This window comes from Myotis daubentonii, chromosome 10 (assembly GCF_963259705.1).
Source record: "Myotis daubentonii chromosome 10, mMyoDau2.1, whole genome shotgun sequence".
Taxonomy (NCBI): domain Eukaryota; kingdom Metazoa; phylum Chordata; class Mammalia; order Chiroptera; family Vespertilionidae; genus Myotis; species Myotis daubentonii.
The window spans coordinates 7556845-7575637 of record NC_081849.1 but is presented as its reverse complement, the minus strand read 5'-3'; the positions used below and the strand labels follow the sequence as shown (position 1 = coordinate 7575637).

The 18793-nt window shown below is 42.2% G+C and overlaps 1 protein-coding gene across 2 annotated transcripts in view; it reads left to right on the top strand.

The window, feature by feature from the left end:
* The window catches only part of LOC132242628 (GTPase IMAP family member 5-like), a 51232-nt gene that overhangs the window by 9272 nt on the left and 23167 nt on the right, over positions 1-18793 (top strand). The window lies entirely within an intron of this gene.

Sequence of the window (18793 nt, the reverse complement as noted above, 5' to 3'; positions counted from 1 at the left end):
CAGGGTCTGTGCATCACCCTCAGGACTCGAGGGCTGTCAGCAGAGAACAGAAAGTCATTACATGTTGTCTGCATGTCAGAGCAGATTAGCAGACAATATTTTAGAAAGATCACGAGGCAGCAATGTGGTAGCTGGATTGTAGGAGTGTAAACCTGGGGACAAGAGAACATTTAGAAAGAAAGAATTCCATGTCAGGGATCAGGGTCTGAGCCATAACAAAATGAATGAAGACTCAGATGGGAGACACTGAGGAGGTGCTAGAATCAACAAAATATGGTCACTGACGGCAATACTGAGGAGGGAACCAGGTTTCTATCTTGGGCCACCCCCCTACGTGTGGCTCCCTTCACTGCCCTGTGCCCTCAAGGTAGAGCAGGCTGAGCAGGGGAGGGTAAGGACTTTGGATCAGGATGCCAGCCTTGATGCCCCTCCCTCCAGGGCTGGTTGACTCAGAATCCTCAGGTTTGTTCCAACTCTGCTCTGCTTTGAGGTGTTGCCATCACCCTCAGGCTGGTAGCTGGATGGTGGCTGGAGTTACAAGCATCACACTCAGACCCAACCATGCTCAGGGGAGCAGGGGGACTATGTCTCTCTGTGGGTCTCCCGGGAAAGCAGAAACCTCTGGTCCCCATCTCTGCAGACCTGTACTCACTTCTCTTTGGCCTGAATTCGGTCTCAGGCCCATTCCTGAACTACTCACTAGCAAAGAGCACAGGATTGCAGTCATACCCATCAGCTGTTGTCACTGTCTCCTGAGGCCCATGGTTCTTTCGGAACAGGTGAAGGCCTGAACCAAACCAGACGTCCATAAAAAAGAAGGAATAGGAACTCATAGACACCAAAGCATGTCCTCTGCAGACCATGAGAGTTAATTTCTGAACTGGGGACAGGCAGAACCATGAATCCATGAGGTGACACATGGGAAATGTTTTGACATTCAGATGGCACATAGAATTAAAGATGATGCCAGATGATCAGTAAAATAATAATGAGAAATAAGCTGCACCCAACTGGACAAACACAAAGCTCATAATGCAAAAGGACTCCATGTTTTTACTCTAAGGAGCACCTTGGACACCCAGTGACTCCAGGTCTCCTTCAGGTCTCGCCTGTGCCTTTCAATGTGAGCTTGCTCCTTGGCCAGGTAACACCTGTGCTCTTCTCCAAGAGTGCTTCCCAGCCTCCCTGGGGGTAAGTCTGCAAGTGTTCCTTGTGGGTGACTTCCACCTGTCTCATGGACCCTGCCCTAAAAACCTCCATCACCCTCCTCACTTCCACCGTGTCCTGGACAGTGAAGTGCCCCAGCTGTGTCACCAGCATCAACACATGGGGCCCTGGGGCTGAGAGCAGGTAGCTGTCTTCAATGTCCTTGTACTTTACTTAGTTTTGGGATTTACCTCAAAGGTGGAGGGTGTGTCAACCACCAGGATGTTCCTCCTATTCCATGTTCCTGTGGCCACCTGGCAGGTCTTGGTCATAGTCTGAGCCCCCAGTTTGGACTCAAATGCAGGTTGACAGAGTATGCTGTTCTCAGTGGCACTTTTCCCACAGCCAGATTTGCCCACCTGGACCAGCCTCAGTGAGGATGATCCTAGAGCAGTGATGGCAAACCTATGACACGCGTATCAGAGGTGACACTCAAACTCATTTTTTTGGTTGATTTTTCTTTGTTAAATGGCATTTAAATATATAAAATAAATACCAAAAATATAAGTCTTTTTTTTACTATGGTTGCAAATATCAAAACATTTCTATATATGACACGGCACCAGAGTTAAGTTAGGGTTTTTCAAAATGCTGACACGCCGAGCTCAAAAGTTTCGCCATTACTGTCCTAAAGTTAAATTTTTCTCTTCCACTTGTCAGAGCACATGAGAAGATAATGTGTAATTGCTATGGACCGAATGTTAGTATCCCCCAAACTTATGTGCTAAAACCCTAGTCCCCAATATGATGGCATCTGGAACTGGGACCTTTGGGAGGTGATTAGCGCTAGATGAGGGCAGGAGGTTGGAGCTCCCACGTGATGGGATTAGTGCCCTTAGAAGAAGAAGAAGGGAGTGGAGCTCTCTCTCCACCAGATGAGGACACAACAACCAGGAAGCAGGCTCTCCCCAGACACCGAATCTGCCAGCACCTTGATCTTAGACCTTCCAGCCTCCAGAATAGTGAGAAATAAATGTTGGTTGTTTACCACCCAGTCTATGGTATTTTATTTTAGCTTGAGATGACTGAGAGTAATAAATGCCTTTTGAGGAGGAAGAGGAGAAGAATGAAAAAGGAAAAGACCCAGAAGAAAGAGCATCTGTGATCACTTAGCCCTCTGTCTACATCACAGGGCTGGGCTCAGCATGAAAGCTAGCCACTGGCCTGGACTGGAGCAAATGCATCTCCCCACCCGCCGTGTGCCCCCCAGGCATCAAGATTCTTTCTTATGGGTAATTCTAGATGCCAGTTAATGTTGAATTCAAGGCAGGCATGATGTTTGAGACATTCTATGGCTCTGGCCTCCCTCTTACTTCTGTCAAATACTCTGCCCTCAGGTTACCCAGGCTGTGGCCTGAGGGAAAACAAGTTTAGGATTTCCTCACAAAAGCAGACTTCCATTTCCACAGAAACTAGGGAGACATCTGTCCTCCCACCCACCCACCCACGCTGTCATTTAGGCAAAGTGACAAGCATTTAAGGTCTAGGGATGTCCTGTGAACCTTGGCTGGATATTTACTATTAAGTATTTATTGTTTTGAATGTGATATTAATAAAAGGAAGAGTCCTACTGCTTTAAAGTTATAGCTAAAAAGTTTAGATATGAAATGATATCTGGATTGGCTTTCAAATAATCAATACAGGAAGGAAGGGAGTAGATGAAACAAGACTGTCCAAGTATAGTAATGACAGCTAATGATGATACATTGAGTTAGCTACTTCTCCCTATATAGAATGTTGCACTTTAAAAGTTTCAAATCATATTGACAGGCTTACCAACCTTCACAATATTTATTTTTATTTCAAAAAGTTTATATATATTGGATTAAATGAGATACCTTTCAGCCTCTCAAGCAAAAGTGTAAGAGATTTATATAGTCATTTGATAGGTCTTAGTAAAGCCTTTTTTGATATTGTGAGATCTAATGTCTCCAAGGCTGACTAATCAATCCTTTTTCAAGTCAAGCAATTTACACTACTTTGTTTTCAACAAAAAAGAAGAGAGGTATATCTTTAATAGTTACTTAAAAATTAATGATACATTGCTATGTGGTTTTTTGGCATTTATCTTGGAAGGAATACAAGGAGTTAAGTGGAACTGCCATAACAAAATTGTTTCTATTTCTATTTATTTATTTATGTGAACAAGGTTTGTCAGTGCCTGTACTGATTGAAACAAAAATAGGAATATAATTGATCTGAACACTGTCTCATTCTAACAAAGAAGCATGCATATCCTATACTACTAAAAGACAAACATGCAAATTGACCATACTTTTGCTGTGCCTTAAGCCATGCCCACTAGCCAATCAGAGTGACTATATGCAAATTAACCCAACCAAGATGGCGGCCAGCATCCACAGAGCTGGAGCGAGCAGGAGGCTTGCTTGCTCCAGTGATGGAGGAAGCCAAGTTTCCTGCCTGCCGAAGCCCGGCTCTGAGCTCCACTGAAAGCAACAAAGTTTCAATTATAGAAGGTAAACAAACCCCAGATACCTGCTTTCAGCCAGCCATGGCCACAGAGCTGGAGCGAGCAGGAGTGGGTTGCTCCTGGCGATGGAGGAAGCCAAGCTTTCCACAGGCCTCCACTAAAGGCAACAAAGTTTCAATTATAGAAGGTAAATAAATCCCAGAATAAAAAAGAAAAAAAGGAGAGGCTGGGAGCCTACGTCGCCAGGGTGCTTGGCCAACCTGAAAACGGCCCTCAGCCCCTCACCCAGACTGGCCAGGCACCCCAGTGGGAACCCCCAACCCTAAAGGGGGTGTGGACAGCCTGAAAACAGCCATCAGCCCCTCATCCAGGCTTGCCAAACCTCCATGGAGTGAGGGTCCCCACTGGGGTGGACATCCTCCAAGGGGTCCCACACTGCAAGAGGGAATAGGCTGGGCTGAGGGACCCCCCAAGTGCACGAATTTTTGTGCACCAGGCCTCTAGTATGAAATAAATGGGGAAAAGTGTCATCCATTCCACTGAGAGGTGCAGTGCATTTCCAAACTAAAAGATTTACTGTTAAGTAATTATTTTACAAATGTTGCGACATGTTTGTATTGCTTTTATCAATTGTTTGCCAATAGTACTTTAATAATGATAACTAAATATAGAAGAGATGTTTCACACTTAAAGCTTTATGGTCAGGAAAAGAGAAAATGGCGGAGGTATAAATGGATATGTCCTGTGCCTTGTCCTGGAGCAGATAAGGGTGAGCAGCTGAAATGGGTAACATACAGCCCGAATAGGCAGAGGATTTTCAGCTGAGAGACTGTCTGCAGCTGGGAAAGACCGAGAACCCCCAGAAAAAAAAGGACGGTTGGAGACTGCGGCTGAAACCTCTCTCGGTGCGCCAGCTCAGCAGCGGAGACTGCCCCATCTTGGGTGGCTGTTGCCGGCATCCAGAGATCAGCTACTAACCTGGAAACAAGGGATCTCAAGCAGCGTGACTGCGTGAACTCAGATAAGCACTGCTTCTTCTCACGGAAAGGTTAGACTTCCCCTAAAGGTGCAGTTTGCAATTCGGGTTGGAGAGATGCCGGGAGCCGGTCCATCCTTGCTGTTTCAAGGGACCTGGCATATATAGCATATGATTCTTAATATGTTTGCTCACCTTCTTGGCGCTGTGTTTTAACCAAGGTCACCTCTCCGAGAAAGGTTGAATCCCCAGGTAGGGATTTTCCCCTGAAGTTAGGGAGGGGATGAAACTCCTTAACTAAGTGCCAGGCGGGTAGTTAATCAATTTAACTACAAACAATCATGCTTAAGCTGCATAATCTTTACTCACTGGAATGGAGATAAGAAACGCCCTAACCTTTGTAATAGAGATTGACAGGATTAAAATCAACTGGTATAAATACAGATGTAACTAGACAGCAAGATTCAGAACTGAGAACACAGGGCTTGGAAGACAGGACCAAGAGAGACAGAGCCTAGGCACAGAACCTACACAGAACGTTCTCTAGAGACAGAAGAACTTCGCTGGAGAGAGCATGCCGGAGGATCCTGGACAGGGACTGGCCTCGGAGCTTGGAGGCAAAGCCTGGCGAGAGAGCATGGCAGGGGATCCTGGACTGAACCTGACTGCGGAGATTGGCAGGAGAGCCTGACTAGAACCTGGTGACGGAACCTGACTGGAGATCCTAGGCAGAACCTCTCTGGAGATCCAGACCAGAACTTGGCTGGAGATCCTGACTGGAGATCCTGGCTAGGCTGCTGATCAACTGAACGCTGTCTCCGTGTCATTCCTTCTTCGCCGACTCCGTCCACACCTTTGGGAACCCCTAGAACAGGATTCCCTTAGGTAAGCCCCCCCCTCCATTGAGAACCCCACACTCGGGACGGATAGGACTCCACCAGGGTGCTACAGACCCCCCTATAGAGGATAAGTAGGGTAAGAAGGTGGATAGTACAGAACTTAGATTGAGAAGATGTGCCATTATAGAAGAAGTATGTCAATGGCTTCCAGAGGATGGAACTGTTAATTTAAAAACTTGGGTTGAAGTAGGAAAGCAATTAAAGAAACACCATGAATCTGACGAGGTCCTGCCATGTTTCTTTTCCCTCTGGGATTCAATCTGTGACACCTTGGCACCAGAGGCAAAAACGGTTGAACTTTCTCAAAATTTAAATAGTCCCTCGGCTCCACCCAGAGAGGATACATCATCATTGTCTTCAGCTCAATCTAAAAGCAATTTAGCTATGCCTACTGATCGGGAGGAGAATAAATATCATAAACATGACCATTGGTCCTTTCCAGTCAGTAGAGAGGAGAGTGGCCCTCCCATTCAAAACAGGCTCCCCAAATTAGAAAGGAAGCCTAAACCAGGTCCTGTGGCTCCTAGGAGCTCCATGTCTAAATTTCAAAGGGCGATAAGAGAAGCTGAAGCTAATGGAGATCTTGAATTCTCACTCTGCTTCCCAGTTACATATGAGAATGAGTCTGGTGGGAATAGAAACCCCACCTTGGAGCCTATACCTTACAAAGTACTTAAAGAATTAAAATTGGCCTGCTCTGAATATGGACCTCTAGCTCCTTACACACAAACCTTGGTAGAAACCCTAGCCAGTAAATGGATGACTCCTTATGATTGGTCACAGGTTTGTAAATCCTGTCTCTCAGGAGGCGATTACTTATTATGGAAAACTGAATATGATGATCTTGCTAAGAAAGCTGTAGCCACTAGCGGAAAAACCAGAAAAGGAATAACCCTAGACATGATATTAGGAGAAGGTGATTTTAACACGGCTGAGGAGCAAATGAATATGCCCACAGAGGCACTTACCAAAGTAACCAGTTGTGCAGTAAGTGCCTGGAAATCCGTACCTTGTACAGCAGGAAAAACAACCACCCTTACAGAGGTTAAACAGAAGGTCGAGGAACCATATCAGGATTTCCTTTCTCGCCTCATGCAGGCAGTCAAGAGAGTAATCAATAACAAAGAGGCAGCCGATATCCTAATCAAACAACTGGCTTTTGAAAATGCTAATAATACCTGTCAGGCTTTATTAAGGCCGATTCGCAGAACAGGAACTATAAATGATTTTATAAAACAGTGTGCTGATGTAAGTCCAGCATTTATACAGGGTGTAGCTATAGCTGCAGCTCTCAAAGGGGAGACATACCCTCAATATGTACAGGCTATAGGACAAGCCAGCAATAATACAGGTAATAAAAGAAATATGAACTGCTACTCTTGTGGCTTATCTGGGCACTTTAGCAGAGAATGCCCAAATAAAAATAATAATAATACTCAGGCCAGATGGCAAGCTCCTCGACAGCCTGGAAATAGATTAGGGAATAATATTAACCCTCCAAAAACCGTTTGTCCCCGATGTCAGAAAGGATTCCATTGGGCAAAGGAATGTAGATCAAAATACCATAAAAATGGTCGGCCTTTAAACTCTACAAATAGCTCCCAAGGAGGTTATATCCCATCACCTCAATTGGGAAACTTGAGAAGGGGCCAGCCCCAGGCCCCTGCAATAATAGGGGCATCAACCTTCAACCCCTCTGCAAATTTCGATCAGTCAGTGACCTCTTCAGGGCAACCCCAGGCAGTGCAGGATTGGACCTCCACTCAACCACCCACGCAATACTAACCCCAGACTCGCCAGTAGCAGCCATTCCTACAGGAGTGTCTGGGCCGCTGCCTGAGGGAACCGTAGGTTTAATATTAGGGCGGAGCTCCACCTCCTTACAGGGGATCTTAGTCATCCCAGGAGTTGTTGATGCAGACTACACAGGAGAAATACAGATTTTACTTTCCCCACCCACCACAACTATACAGATTCAGCCCAACCAGAGAATTGCCCAATTAATCCTGTTACCAATACATAAAATAGGGACAGCTGTTACCCAGGAAGCTAGAGGGGCCGGAGGCTTTGGATCTAGCGATGCAGCATTTTGGATACAAGAAATCCATGCTACTAGACCTACAAAAATTTTACAAATTCAGGGAAAACCAATTGAAGGTCTATTGGATACAGGAGCAGATGTTTCCTGCATAGCAGGGAAGGATTGGCCCTCTTCATGGCCCACGCACACCACCTCCACTTCCCTAGTAGGACTAGGCAAGGCATCTAATGTAAAAAAGAGTTCTCAGATTTTAACTTGGGCTGATGAAGATCAACATTCAGGGACATTCTGTCCCTATGTAATTATGACTATCCCCTTTACATTATGGGGAAGAGATATCTTGTCTCAAATGGGAGTTGTATTATATAGCCCCAGTGATAGAGTAACATCACAGATGCTAGACACGAGATTTAATCCAGGAAAGGGATTAGGAAAGGAAAGTAATACCTCACACTCCTCGACAGGATCTGTAATTGGGGCCATTGCCCTTAGGACTGCTGATCCCATAGTCTGGAAATCGTCACAACCAGTATGGGTCGAGCAATGGCCCTTAACATCTGAGAAAATATCAGCAGCCCGACAATTAATTGATCAGCAATTAGCAGAGGGACATATAGAGCCATCAAATAGTCCCTGGAACACACCCATATTTGTAATAAGAAAGAAATCAGGCAAGTGGAGACTTTTGCAAGATCTAAGAGCCATAAATGCCACCATGGAAGATATGGGCTCCTTACAACCTGGATTGCCCTCCCCTGTGGCAATTCCACAGGAGTATTGTGTTGTTGTTATTGACTTACAGGATTGTTTTTTCACTATACCTCTTCACCCAGCTGATTGTCAAAGATTCGCATTCAGCATACCATCAGAAAACTTTAAACAGCCTTATCAGAGATACCAATGGAAGGTTCTCCCACAAGGGATGAAAAATAGTCCTACATTATGTCAAAAGTTTGTAGATCAGGCATTGCAAGTTATTAGAAAGAAATTTTCAGATCTATATCTTATTCATTATATGGATGATATTTTACTAGCTCATAAAGATCGGGCTACTTTACAGGAAATTCTTACTCAGACCATCCTTGCTTTAGAAGAACATGGTCTAAAAATAGCCCCAGAAAAGATTCAGACTGAACCTTCTTTTTCATACTTAGGCAGAATATTACATACCTCTACTATCACCCATCAGCCTCTACAATTAAGAAAAGATCATTTAAACACATTGAATGATTATCAGAAACTATTAGGTGATATCAACTGGGTCAGGCCATATCTAAAAATAACCACTCTTGACTTGAAACCTCTATTTGACATTTTAAAGGGAGATTCTAACCCTAAGTCTCCCCGACAACTAACTGTAGAAGGAGAAAAGGCTATAGCAAAAATAGAACAGGCCATCAATAAACAGCAACTACAGTATCTAGATTATTCCAAATCTTGGGCCTTAATTATTCTAGCCACTAAATATACTCCTACAGGATGCTTGTGGCAGGAAGGACCATTAGAATGGATACATTTACCTGTCACTCCTAGGAAGATTGTACCACCCTATCCCTCCCTAGTGGCCACTCTCATTATCAAAGGTAGACGACGCAGTATCGAACTCTTTGGAAGAGAAGTTACTGAGATAATAATACCTTATAAAAGAGAACAATTAGACACACTATTACAATTTGAAGAAGAGTGGCAAATAGCTATAGGTAACTTCCCAGGACAAATTTTACATCATTTGCCAAGATCACCTATATTGCAATTTCTCTCCCTACATCCGTTTATATTTCCTATTAAATGTTCAAAAGAACCATTATCACCTCCTGCCTCCTTAGTATTCACAGATGGTTCCTCTAATGGTAGGGCAGTAACAATCATTGACCCAATAACCCATGTTCAACAAACTCTAGAGACGTCAGCTCAGAGAACAGAGCTTTTGGCAGTCATTTATGCTTTTGAACAATTGCAACAGGTTCCCTTTAACTTGTACACTGACTCTCAATATATAGTTAAATTATTTCCTCATATTGAGACCGCCTCTCTCCCACAAGGAAGAACAGCCATTTTCTCTTTGTTAACTCAGCTACAAACTTGCATTCACAAACGAGAAAAGGCTTTCTATATTGGACATATTAGAGCTCATTCCTGCCTACCAGGACCCTTAAGCGAAGGAAATTATCAGGCTGATTTACTAACTCTCCCAGTAGTTTGTACAGCTCTAGAAGAAGCCCGGCGGTCTCATGCCATTCACCATCAAAATGCTTCTGCTCTCCGTCTATATTATCGCATATCTAGAGAAGCTGCTCGAAGTATTGTGCGTGACTGTGGCCATTGTCCTACTCATTTTCCTAGCCCTGCTACTGGAGTTAATCCAAGAGGACTTAGACCCTGTGACTTATGGCAGATGGATATTACTCATGTCCCATCTTTTGGCAAACTTTGCTATGTGCATGTTTGTATTGATACCTTTTCTCATGTTATCCTTGCTTCTGCACGTACAGGAGAAGCCTTTAAAGATGTAAGTCAACATCTATTCCAATGCTTTTCCTACCTAGGAATACCAAGGGCACTTAAAACTGACAATGGGCCTGCCTATACCTCTAGAGCTTTTAAAAACTTATGCTCTACATTCGGCATCGCACATACTACAGGAATACCCTACAATCCTCAAGGCCAAGCAATAGTAGAAAGGGCTCACCAAACTTTAAAAACACAAATTAAAAAATTACAAGAAAATGAGTTTAAATATTCCTCTCCTCATCATGTTCTACAACATGCTCAATTTGTAATTAATATACTAAATGTAGATTCTGAGGGAAATTCCCCGATGTACAGGCATTGGAACCCTGATCTATCTAAAACTAAAGCCCTCGTCAAATGGAGAGACTTGCTTACAGGAGCCTGGAAGGGACCTGATGTACTTTTAACCCAGGGGAGAGGATATGCTTGTATATTTCCACAGGACGCAGACTCACCTGTGTGGATTCCAGACCGTCTAGTCCGACCTTATGTCTCACCGCCTGCCATCTCTGCCTCATCATAGCACACCTGACCAGTGCCCGTCTGCAGCAGATATGCAGCCCTGAGCTGGAACAATCTGTCCATTGGGAGGATCACATGTGCCTCCTTTTTGTCTTTCCACATGTCTCAGCTTTGCCCCACATCTCCTTTCCTTTTTCCTTTTTTTAAAAATCTAACTACTTGTTTGCTGGTTCTTTGGCCTTTCTCCTTTCCTGAACACAGCCTTTTCTAGAATCTCCCTACCCTACTGTTCCAGGAAGGGCACCTCCCTTTTCTGCCATGACTAGGGGGTGTCTAGTATATGTCCCATACATGGAGTTGTCTTGTGCCAAGAGCCTGACATCCTGGGCTGAGAAAGCCCTGTTCCAGGACTCTCCTTTGTCTTGTATTGGCGCCTCTTACCCTTGCGCCAAGAAGGTGAGCAAACATATTAAGAACCATATGCTATATATGCCAGGTCCCTTGAAACAGCAAGGATGGACCGGCTCCCGGCAGAGAGAGGACCGAGCTCGCACGCACGCGCGGGGCGAAATCTGCGCCCCACAGAGTCTGCAGCCACTGGGACCAGCGTGACCGGCGAGTGGGGAAGGGGCCCCACAGGGCTGCTGGCAGAAGGGAACGCTGGAAATAGGCCCATAGCTGGACTGGATGTAAAAAAGCAGCCTTGGACTTTGCCGGTGTGCCGGCTGCTTGGTGCCAGGGGCGAGTGGGCACGCGGAGACTCTGCGCAGACCTGGAAGGTGGAGGCTTGCGAATTCACACAACGTAGCAGGCTCTTGTTATAGTTCCCCTTAGATCCATGCATTTGATTATTAAACCCAGTGCATGGGATTCCCCAGTTGGGGTCATTCGCAGAGCCTTTGGGGGAGGGTTCTTTTTGGGGAGCCTGGGAAACAGAGCAGGCAGTGACGATTGAAGAACCAGCTCTGGGCAGTGGACTTTCCCAAATCAGTTTCAAGTACCATAGAGAGAAAAAAACCCTACTGATAGAGAGGACTTATAGCCTCGGAGGTCAATCCAGACACACTGCCACCCAGAGGCAGATCCACGAACTGTCTCTTCTGTGATCACAAATAAAGGCAGCCTGGTAAACAAATACAACCTGCCTTAAAATCAGGACTGTGATTTACGGCACAGAGGGACAGTGTATCGCAGGGAAATTCAACACTCTCCTGAATGCCTGGTAGGACTAAGGCGTGCCAAAAAGAAGAGTAGAATATCTGAAGCACCTTCACTACTGCATATTTTTATATTTTTTTTAAATTCTTTTTTCACCATTTCATTAAGAACCTATTTTATTATTTTTTTTATCACTTGATTTTACCTTTTTAATTACTACATTTTTTAACCAGTATTATTGCTATCATTTTACCATTTTCCAAGTGTCATTTTATTTTTTATTTTTTTATTTTTCTTTATTTTATTTTGGGATTAGTGTTCTACACTCTATTTTCATCATTCCTTTAGCATCATTTCTCTCTATCTCACATTTACCCTTAAGCCAAAACTCTCTTCTTCACTTTTCCCCTTTTGTTGTCCTGTTTCTCTTACCCTATTCCTGCTTTAGATTTTCCCTATTCCTTCTTTTTACCCACTGTCTAAATTTCACCCTACTTATATATCTAATTTCCAATCCCTTGCTCTAAATCCATATACACCTCTCTCTTATCTTTCTTCTCTATCCAATTTTTTTTTCTCTCTCTCTGTCGTTTTGCTAGTGTTTGCTTGATTTTGAGTATATTGGGTTTTTTTATGCTTGTTTGGGAGATTGTTTTGTTTTTCATTTTCATTTTTCTGTTTTGCTTATTTTTTCTTTCTCTGGTTATTTTTGTGCTTCTGTTTTCCCTTGCCTTGCTTGATATTAGTGGTTGTTTGTAGTTTGCATTAATCTCCAGGGATCAGCTGCTGGAATTCATTGAGATTAGTTGTGGTTCTCTTAGAGTTTTCTCCCCATACAAATAGCCTCTTCCCCACCTCTATTTCATTCTATTACTTTTTTTTCTTCTTCTGTCCCTTTTCCCAATCTCATTTCGGCACTCCTTTTTGTTTTTTCTTTTTCTCTTTAATATTTTTCTCTTTTTTCTTCTTTATCCCCTAATTCTCTTCGCTCAGGTGGTCACCTTTATTTGGGGTTATTAATATCGTGAATACATTTGGTTCAGTGCCTTGTATGTTGGGCCTTGTTGTGTTGTATTTTGTGCCTTTAAATCAATGCAGCAGAGAGAGAACTACATAACCAAAAGCCTGGAGAAGAGAGATCATGGTGAAACAAAGAACCAACCCACATATGAAAGAAAAACAGGCATCATCAGAAAAGGAAGTAAACGAAATGGAGGCAATGGAGGCAAGCAACCTGTCAGAGAAAGAATTCAGAGAAATGGCCATAAGGTGGATGAAAAGAATGGAAGACAAATTCAACAATATATGTAGGAACCAAGAGGAAATGAAGAGAAACCAAGAAGAAATGAAAAATGACATCACTGATATAAAGAACTCAATAGAAAGCATCAACAGTAAACTAGAAGAAGCAGAGGACCGCATCAGCGAGCTAGAAGACAAGGTAGGAAAAAAGTACCCAAACAGAACAGCTTCTAGAAAAAAAAAATTAAAAAGCAGGAGGAGAGCCTAAGAGAACTCTGGGACAACGCTAAACGAAACAACATCCGAATAATAGGGATGCCAGGAATAGAAAACCTGTTTGAAAAAATAGTAACAGAAAATTTCCCTGATATAGGGAAGAAAAAACTCACACAAATCCAAGAAGCTCACAGAGTCCCAAACAAAATGAACCCGAAAAGACCGACGCCAAGGCACATAATAATTAAATTGGCAAACACTAACGACAAAGCAAGAATCTTAAAAGCAGCCAGAGAGAGACAGAAAGTTACCTACAAAGGATCCCCCATCAGACTAGCGACCGATTTCTAAATAGAAACACATCAGGCAAGAAGGGAATGGAATGAAATATACAAAGTCATGCAAAGGAAGGGTCTGAATCCAAGAACACTGTACCCAGCGAGGCTATCAATCAAAATTGAGGGTCAAATCTGGAGCTTCACATACAAAAACGGTCTACGGGAGTTTATTACAACCAAACCAGCAATGCAAGAAATGCTAAAGGGTCTGCTATAAATATAAAAAATAGGAAACAAAGAAGGATCGCAGTGGTAAAGAACAAAAATGGCGACTAACAAGTTTCTATCAATAATAACTTTAAATGTAAATGGATTAAATTCCCCAGTCAAAAGGCATAGGGTAAATGAGTGGATAAGAAAACATAACCCATATATCTGCTGTCTACAGGAAACCCACCTCAGAAAAAAAGACTCACACAGACTGATGGTGAAGGGATGGAAAAAGGTTTTTCAGGCCAATGGAAGTTAAAAAAAAGCCGGGGTAGCAATACTTATATCTGACAACTTAGATCTCAAAGTGAAGGACATAAAAAGAGATAAAGAAGGCCACATCATAATAATAAAGGGAGCAGTCCAACAAGAAGAAATAACTCTGGTAAATATATATGCATCCAATATAGGAGCACCCAAATACGTAAGAAATCTTCTGGAGGAAATCAAGGGAGAGATTGACAGCAATACAATCATAGTAGGGGACCTTAACACCCCATTATCACCACTGGACAAATCCTCTAAACAGAAACTCAGCAAAGAAACATCAATCCTAAATGACTCACTAGATCAGATAGAATTAATTGACATCTTCAGAACATTTCACCCCAAAGCCACAGAATATACATTCTCCTCAAGTGCACATTTGTCATCTTCAAAGATAGACCATATATTGGGTCACAGACAAAGTCTCTTCAAATTCAAGAAAATTGAAATCATATCAAGCATCTTCTCAGACCACAAAGGCATAAAACTGGAAATCAACTACAACAAAAACAATCCAGAAAAATCAAACACATGGAGACTAAATAGCATGCTATTAAACAACGACTGGGTTACCAGTGAGATCAAAGAAGAAATAAAAAACATCATGGCAACAAATGACAATGAAAACACAACAATCCAAAACCTATGGGACACAGCAAAAGCAGTCTTGAGAGGCAAGTTCATAGCTCTACAAGCCTACTGCAAGAAACAAGAAACAATGAGAATAAATGACCTAACTCTAAAACTCGAAGAGTTAGAAAGAGAGCAACAAAAAAAAGCCCACTGTTAGCAGAAGGAAGGAAATAACAAGGATCAGAGCAGAGATAAATGACATAGAGATCAAAAAAACAATATAAAAGATGAACAAAACCAAGAGCTGGTTCTTTGAAAGGATAAACAAGATTGATACACCTCTAGCCAGGCTCACCAAGAAACAAAGAGAGAGGACCCAAATAAACAAAATCAGAAATGAAAGAGGAGAAATAACAACAGACCCCATAGAAATACAAAGGATTGTTAAAAAATACTATGAACAACTCTACTCCAACACACTAGACAACCTGGAGGAAATGGACATATTCCTAGAAAAATACAACCTTCCAAAACTTAACCAGGAAGAATCTAAAAATCTCAATAGGCCAATAACTATGGAGGAAATCAAAGCAGTAATCAAAAAGCTTCCAGCAAACAAAAGCCCGGGGCCAGATGGCTTCACAGGGGAGTTTTACCAAACATTCAAGGAAGACCTAAAACCTATCCTCCTCAGATTATGTCAAAAGATCCAAGAGGAAGGAACACTTCCCAGCTCATTCTATGAAGCCAACATCACCCTAATACCAAAACCAGATAAAGACAATACAATGAAAGAGAATTATAGGCCAATATCCCTCATGAACATAGACGCCAAAATCCTCAACAAAATCCTAGCAAATCAGATCCAGCAGTACATCAAAAAGATCATACACCATGACCAAGTAGGATTTATCCCAGAGATGCAAGGATGGTACAATATCCGCAAATCAATAAATGTGATACATCACATAAACAAATTGAGAGAGAAAAAACCACATAGTCATATCAATTGATGCAAAAAAAGCATTTGACAAAATCCAACACCCTTTCTTGATAAAAACTCTCAGCAAGATGGGAATTGAGGGATCATACCTCAACATAATAAAAGCCATATATGACAAACCCTCAGCCAACATCATACTCAATGGGCAAAAACTAAAACCATTCCCCCTAAAAACAGGAACAAGACAGGGATGCCCCCTCTCACCACTCCTGTTCAACATAGTACTGGAAGTACTAGCCATTGCGATCAGACAAGAAGAAGAAATAAAAGACATCCAGATTGGAAAAGAAGAAGTAAAACTGTCCTTATTTGCAGATGACATGATACTGTACATACAGAACCCTAAAGACTCCATCAAAAAATTATTAGACTTAATAAATGAATTTGGCAATGTAGCAGGATACAAAATTAATGCTAAGAAATCCATGGCATTTCTTTACACCAATAGTGAACTTACAGAAAGTGAAACTACAGAAGCAATCCCATTTACCATTGCACCAAAAAAATTAAAATAACTAGGAATAAACTTAACTAAGGAGGTAAAAGACTTATATGCCAAAAACTACAGGACACTGAAAAAAGAGATAAAGGAAGACATAAACAGATGGAAGAATATACCATGTTCATGGATTGGTAGAATCAACATCATCAAAATGTCCATACTACCCAAAGCAATTTATAGATTCAATGCAATCCCCATTAAATTACCAACGGCATATTTCACAAATCTATAACGAAAGTTCCAAAAATTCATGTGGAATAAAAAAAGACCCCGAATAGCTGCAGCAATCCTGAGAAAGAACAAAGTAGGTGGGATCTCAATACCAGATATCAAACTGTATTACAAAGCCACTGTTCTTAAAACAGCTTGGTACTGGCACAAGAACAGACATATAGATCAATGGAATAGAATAGAGACCCCAGAAATCGACCCAAACCACTATGCCCAATTAATATTCGACAAAGGAGGCAAGACCATACAATGGAGTCATGACAGTCTCTTCAATAAATGGTGTTGGGAAAATTGGACAGATACATGCAAAAAGATTAAACTAGACCACCAACTCACACCATACACAAAAATAAACTCAAAATGGATAAAAGACTTAAACGTAAGACGGGAAACCATAAAAATACTAGAGGAATCCACAGGCAGCAAAATCGCAAACATATGCCAAAGGAATTTCTTCTCTGATAATGCTCCTAGGGCAATGGAAACTAAAGAGAAAATAACAAATGGGACTACATCAAAATAAAAAGCTTTTGCACAGCAAAGGAAACCATCAACAAAACAACAAGAAGACCCACTACATGGGAGAACATATTTGCCAATGATACCACCGATAAGGGTTTAATTTCCAACATTTACAGGGATTTCATGAAATTTAACAAAAGGAAGATAAACAATCCAATAAAAAAAAATGGGCAACGGACTTAGATAGACACTTTTCGAAAGAGGACATACAGCAGGCCGAAAGACATATGAAAACATGCTCAAAGTCACTAATTATACAAGAGATGCAAATCAAAACGACAATGTGTTATCATCTCACACCTGTCAGAATGGCTATCATCAACAAATCAACAAACAACAAGTGTTGGAGAGTATGTGGAGAAAAAGGAACCCTTCTGCACTGCTGGTGGGAATGCAGACTGATGCAGCCACTGTGGAGAACCGTATGGAGTTACCTCAAAAAACTAAAAATGGAACTTCCATTTGACCCAGTGATCACACTACTAGGAATATATCCCAAGAAACCAGAAACGCCAATCAGAAAGGATATATGTACCCCTATGTTCATAGCAGCACAATTCACCATAGCTAAGATTGGAAACAGCCTAAGTGCCCATCAGCAGATGAATGGATTAGAAAACTGTGGTACATATACACAATGGAATACTATGCTGTGGTAAAAAAAAAAAAAAAAAAGGAACTCTTGCCTTTTGCAACAGCATGGATGGAACTGGAGAGCATTATGCTAAGTGAAATAAGCCAGTCAGAGAAAGATAAATACCACATGATCTCACTCATTTGTGGATTATAGAGAACAACATAGACTGATGAAAAGGGACAGACCCAAAGACTGAAAAACAGCAATCAGTCTATCAATCCCCAGAAGGAAAGTAGGGGAGGGAGGGGGTAAGGGGAAGAGATCAACCGAAGGACTTGTATACATGTATATAAGCCAAACCAATGAACATGGACAACAGGGGGATGGGAGCATGATTGTGCGGGGCGGGGGGGGGGGAGGTTGGGGGTTAATGGGGGGGGATGAGGACACATTTGTAATACCTTAACTAATAATAATAAAAATTAAAAAAAATCTTTATGGTCACAGAACTTTTAATCAATATTCATATACTAGAGGCCCAGTGCATGAAATTCATGCATTGGTGGGGAGGAATGTGCCTCAGCCCAACCTGCACCCTCTCCAATCTGAGACCCCTCGGGGTATGTCCGACTGCCTGATTGCTCCTAACTGCTTCTGCCTGCTAACCTGATCACCCCCTAACCAATCCCCTCCCAGCCTAATAGACACCTAACTGCTCCCCTGCCAGCCCGATCACCCCCAACTGCCCTCTTCTGCCAGCCCGGTTGCCCCTAACTACCCTCCCCTGCAGGACTGGTCCACCTCAACTGTCCTCCCCTGCAGGCCTGGACCCCCCCAATTGCCTCCATGCAGTCCTGGTTGCCTCCAACTGCCCTCCCTGAAAGGCCTGGTTTCCACCAACTACCCTCCCCTGCAGGCCTAGTATCCCCCAACTGCCCTCCCCTGCTGGCCTGATTGCCCACAACTGACCTCCCCTGCCAGCCATCTTGTGGCAGCCATGTTGTGACCACATGGGGGGTGGCCATCTTGTGCTAGGGTGTGATGATCAATTTGCATATTAACTCTTTATTATATAGGATTATTATATTGGATATTTTTGTGGCAGAAATGTAAACTAGGGTGATTAAGAATTTCCACCATAAAAATCCATGATACAATTCTGTTGGGGATATAAATGGGAAGTCAGGGAAAAAAAGGAACAGTGTAAAATTTCTATTGGAAAAGAACTTGTTTGTATATTTTTACAATTACTTATGGTGGGTATCCAATTTCTATGTTATTTATATTTTTTTAAAAGAAGTCGCTATTATATTTTTAAATGTCAATGTCTACAATGTGACAGAAATTTCATTCTTTGCAAACATTCATGATGAAAAAAATATTTAGAAGTTAAATGTAAAAATGTTCAATAAAGCACCTAGATTTTTA